The sequence below is a fragment of the Corvus cornix genome, chromosome 2, assembly GCF_000738735.6.
Source record: "Corvus cornix cornix isolate S_Up_H32 chromosome 2, ASM73873v5, whole genome shotgun sequence".
NCBI lineage: Eukaryota > Metazoa > Chordata > Aves > Passeriformes > Corvidae > Corvus > Corvus cornix.
The window spans coordinates 72211670-72217074 of NC_046333.1; the positions used below are offsets into that span (position 1 = coordinate 72211670).

Genomic DNA, 5405 nt, shown 5'->3' on the forward strand with positions numbered 1-5405 from the left:
ACAACAAAAAATACCCCAAACCAAATCAATCCAAATGAAAAAATAAAACAAAAGCATTTATGCATGACTTTTTATTTTCTCTAATTGTGTGGCCATTTCACACCGTCCTCTGATTCCTCCATCCTTCTTTGGCACAATCAACTATCTAGTAAAAAGGTTTCTAAGAGCCTGTGTTTCATATTCCCTAGTGTGCAATCAAAGCTTGAAAAACCAGGGGTTGTGTTGCCAGCTGCATCACTCATTTCTTGCTTTATGCCTGAAACCAAGGCTGCTCCAAATGTCTGCAGTAAGTGCTGAACTAGCAATGAGAAGAGGCAGAAAACTGAGGTGGGGAAGTGTCTGTCTGCAGTCATGAAATGGCAGAACTTTTCTGGTTTCACACAATTCACACAGACACTGGTACCTGTATTGGAATTATGAAATACAGGGGACTGGATATTAAACATCTTTCCACTGGATTGAAAACTCAGACCTAAACCAGATCTGCTTGGCCCAAAATCTGTCATAATTTAGCAGTTGTTTAATGATCTGTGTAAAGTGAATTGATAAGTTAATTTAGTTTTAGGAGAAATGTGACTTGTTGTTTAAAGATTTTTCTCTGGTTGTCTAAGAGGAGACACCAAAGGTTGGGATAAACCAGGCTACATTTAATTTTTTTTTTTAAGCAATTAGAAACTGGAAAAATGTCCTTAATTTTTGGATATAAATTTCCAACTATTACGAACAATTGAAAGTATTAGCACTTTATCTTATTTACCAAATTGTCTGATTTGGATACAAAAATCTTCTTTAGAATATTGAAAATAAATGTATTACTTTCCATTGTTATCTTGGCCCATCATTTTCATAGATGGTTAGCTCTGTTAGACACGTTGTCTAACAAAGAAAAGAAATGCAGAGACAGCAAGGAAGCTGAGTGGGGTGCCTGAGATTAGAGATTCTGAGAGTTTGGACAGGATTACATACAGGTCTCTTCCCTTCCCTTCCCTTCCCTTCCCTTCCCTTCCCTTCCCTTCCCTTCCCTTCCCTTCCCTTCCCTTCCCTTCCCTTCCCTTCCCTTCCCTTCCCTTCCCTTCCCTTCCCTTCCCTTCCCTTCCCTTCCCTTCCCTTCCCTTTCTTTTTGATTTTGTATTTTAAGTTGTAGAAAAAAAAAAGCTCATGTAATACCCTTGAGAGAAAGGCAGTTCTCACTTGCCTTCTTTCACTGAATGTCTTGTGCCACTGGTTCTGTACCTGGGTACGAACATCCTGGTCACAGAGGCACTGACAGATCTCTGTTCAATGGGGAAACTGGTTCTGAAAATAAAATTCAAGGGGGAAGGCTTGTCTTTTCCTTGGTGTCAGTCAAGAAAAGTGACTTCATCTTTTTATTGTAACTTTTATTATATTTTTAAATTTAAGTCCTTGTCCACTTTCTCTTCCTTTTCTTCTCTACTTTTTATTGGAGGTAATGACCAATCTCTGCTCCAACCTACAAAAAGCTTTGTACCTTTGATAAATTACAGATTTGTCAAAAAGACTGTCATTGCTTTAATGATGCCCCTGTCTTGAGATGCTTCACTTCTGTTTTGCTTGTCTAGAGAAAACTTATGCTATGTGCTTGGAAGCACAGTCCTTTTTACATTTCTATACCTAAGAGAGTTTAATGAAACACTTCCATTTTTAGTAATTTCAAGTTGCTCTGTTTAGACCATATGGAACCAGAATACTGTGTCTTTGCAGGAGTCTGTTGCTGATTCTGACTTGAGTACTATCCCTTCATTCCAGGGAGGCAAATACTACAATTTTCTTGCACCATATAATATCAGGTTGCTTATATGACTAAAACTCATAATATATCTTTAAGAAAATAACACCACTTGATATACAGCCTTATGTAGGAAGAACATCCACAGTTTTTGAAAAACACCAGGCCTTGACTGACAATAAGTGCAGTTTTTGAGAGCTTATGGCCAGTTTTTGTCAGAAAAAAAACCCCAACTAAACAAAACCAAACAAGATAGCCACCTGCAATAGCACCATCTGCTGGTCCTCAAAATTTGATACAAATTGTCAACCTCTGAAAACCATACTGCTTATCATGGGCACAGTTTAAAAGCACTTACTTGTAGGAAACTGTCAGTATAAATGGAAAACTTTGCAGTAAAAAGAAGCTCATTCTAGTCCATAATGATTTTCTTTTTGTAGAGTGGCTAAGAGTTGGCAGGAGTTCTTGTTTCTTTTAATAGTAGTCTGTGAGCTTTACAATAGGAATGACTGCCTCCTGTTTGCATTTTACCTGAAATTAAGATTAAATATAAAGAGTTTAGGGAATTGTGAGTGATGCATGAAATTTGTCTAGAAGGGCATTTGTACCACGTGACTTGTTTCAAAAGGTTTTTTTTTAAAATGGAAGATACATATAATGAAAATAGAGATCAGTTCACATTTTGGTTTTAGTTTCCATTAATTAAATTAAAAAGATATTTTCAAGACTGAGTAAAGAATGACAGAATCAGACTAACTGAGAATAAAGCATAACAGAGAGGAAAATTTTACAAATGGAAAGAAAAAGAATTAGGTGAAATCTTAATGTTACCAAACTTCATTATCAGCATCCTTTAAAACACTCAGAGAAGGATGTTGGGTTGTCTTCAGATCAATTGCATTGTTCCTCAAATGCTGATAAAGTTAAATGAGGCTACCAAATGGAGAAGGTCTACATTTCAATAAGAAAAGATAGTATATAAAGAATTTGTAAAGCAAAATAGTTTGTAAATGCACCTTTGGTTAGCCAATATCAACCACTTCAGTCACCAAGCAGTCTTTCTTCAGGACTCCATTCACTACTTTGCAACAAAGAATCAAAAAATAATATTCAGTTAGCATTGGATCTTCTGCCAATACTCAGAGTGTTGTTTCTAGAATTTTCTTTTTTTGAAATCTGACTAAAACCAGTTTTTCCTGAAGACTTACAATAGTTCCCAGTTTGTGTCAGATCCCCAGAACAGTTTCTTGTTTCCTTACTGAATTTTGGATTCCTACACAGAAGCAAATCAGAATGGACTTGAGTGATGTGTTTCAGACAATTATTCACCAGAAATAAGTCTGCCAAAATGGAGGGTTTCAGGAAGTCCCATGTCTGAAGCTGAATTATCCAACAAGATTTACACAAAATGAGCAAAGCGTGGCAGAAATGGTGAAGGATTTTTTCAGACCTTCTGAGGTATTTGTTTTTCACACACTACTAACAAAAGACAAGAAAGTTAAGGATTAAATACATCAAATTACTACCACTGATGACAACATGTACATGAAGTTCAACAAGGCTAAGTACAAGGTCCTGAACCTGGGCCAGGACAATCCCAAACACAGATAGAGACCGGGGGGTGCCTGGATGTAGAGCAGCCCTGAAGAGAAGGACTTGGGTTGTTGGTTGATGAGAAGCTCAACATGACCTGGCAATGTGCACTTGCAGACCAGAAAGCCAACTGTGACCCAGCTGCATCAAAAGAGGCACGGCCAACAGATCAAGGGAGGTGATTCTGCCTTTCTACTCTGCCCTCATGACACCTCACCTGGAGTGCTGTACCAAGTTCTGGGGCCCCCAACATTGAGCTGTGTAAGTGAGTCCAGAGGAGTCCACCAAGATGACCAGAGGGGGACTGAAGAACCTCTCCTGTGAAGACAGGCTGAGAGAGCTGAGGCTGTGAAGTATGGAGAAGGCTCTCTGGCCTTACAGCAGTGTTCCAGTACCTGAAAGGAGCCTATAAAAAAGATGGAGGGAGACATTTTACAAGGGCATGCAGTGACAAGACAAAGCAAAATGTTTTTAATCTAAATGACAGTAGGTTTAGATTAGATCTTAGGAAGAAATTCATTACTGTGAGGATGGTTAGGCACTGGTACAGACTGTACAGAGAAGTTGTGGATGTCCCATCCCTGGAAGTGCTTAAGGCAAAGTTGGATGTGGCTTTGAGCAACCTGGTCTACTAGAAGGTGCGCATTCCATGGCAGAGGATTTTGGAAATAGATCCCAGAATCATCAAGGTTGGAAGAGACCTTCTAGGACATGTAGTACAACTGTGGACCCAGATCACCATAATTACCCCTAAACCATATCCCCAAGTGACACATCCAGTGTCTCTTGGACACTTCCAGAGATAGTAACTCCACCGCCCCCCTGGGCAACTTATTCCAACCACTCTTTCAGTGATTTTTTTTTTCTAATATCCAATCTGATCTTGTTGTTCCACTTGAGACATGCCAGAAGAGATGATCATTAAGGTCCCTTTGAACCCAAACCTTTCTGTGATTCACAAAGGGTGTGGAAGTGACCTGCAGAAGGTCTCCAAGGAAACCAGAGACAGAACCAGAAACTGACCAGAAACAACAAGCAGTGTCATACTCCACTTGCTATAAGTTAGGCTATAAAAAAGATCACTGAATTTCTTCAAGGTTTAAATGTTTTTTTAATATGGTCTATAAGAAAAATTTGATTCTTATTCATAGGTGTCAGGCTTGTAAGAAAACCCTAGCAAAAAGCATAGATATATACTGGCCCATGTACCAACCAGGAACCAGATATTGTTCAAAAAAAGGTTTCCCTTTTTATTGAAAATTATTTGAATTCAGTTGCCTATTTCTCAGAAATTAGGACACCCAAATACATGGAGGTATTTTCCATGCTTGAAGGTCCTGTAATCTTTGACATCCTTTCATTTGATAGGAACCAGCCTTTATTTGCTATTAGAACATGTTGCATACTTCTAGCACTTCACTAAAATTTTTTAAAGACCACTAACCCAAGAGGAATGTTTCAGTGACCTTGCCAAAACAATTTGAAAATAATGTGTTCTATTAAAAAACATCATACTGGAATTACATGTTTTCCCAGAAGCATGCAGTTTTGTTCAAAATGTAAGTATTTTTTTTATCTTTGCCTTCCTTTTGAACATATTCAGGCAGAACTTTTAGTCAAAATGCAGGAAAGACAAGCTTGAGCAGTCAGAATTTTCATCAAGAATGTAATTTGTGAGATACACGTTCAAGTTCATGCTGTTACTATTAATCAAATATTTTTCTAGCCCAGACAAAACAGAAGGTCCTGTAAATATACCCTGTTTCATTTACATCCTATTCTTAACCACTGAATAATAGTGCACTACATGGTCATTCAGAGTGTAACAGCTGCAGCAGTACAAGTTGAAGAGACAAGGTGAAGTCCCATTCTGTAGATAAGCAGGATGCTCAAGGGATTCAAGTAAATCTGTAACACCCCTCTTCTTCTTCATATTTCTTTCCAAAAAAAGACATAAGGAAAGTTCACTTGAATGGAAATCAGCATAAAGCCAAACGAAGTATAATTTAGTACACAATTATTTTTTCCCTTCCATCTTGATTTTATGCAGTACTTAGAGTAAAAT

General features: G+C 38.0%; 1 long non-coding RNA gene across 2 annotated transcripts; it reads right to left on the reverse strand.

Annotated features, from left to right (window-relative positions):
* Positions 1-1179: 1179 nt before the first annotated feature.
* Positions 1180-3099, reverse strand: LOC104689837. Of its 2 annotated transcripts, XR_002045581.2 has the most exons (4): positions 2956-3099; positions 2764-2828; positions 2106-2278; positions 1180-1296 (listed from the first exon to the last, which is right to left on the reverse strand). It is a non-coding gene; the product is annotated as an uncharacterized LOC104689837 (long non-coding RNA). The 2 variants fall into 2 exon arrangements; XR_002045579.2 differs by having other exon boundaries at positions 2764-3099.
* Between the last annotated feature and the right edge of the window lie 2306 nt (positions 3100-5405).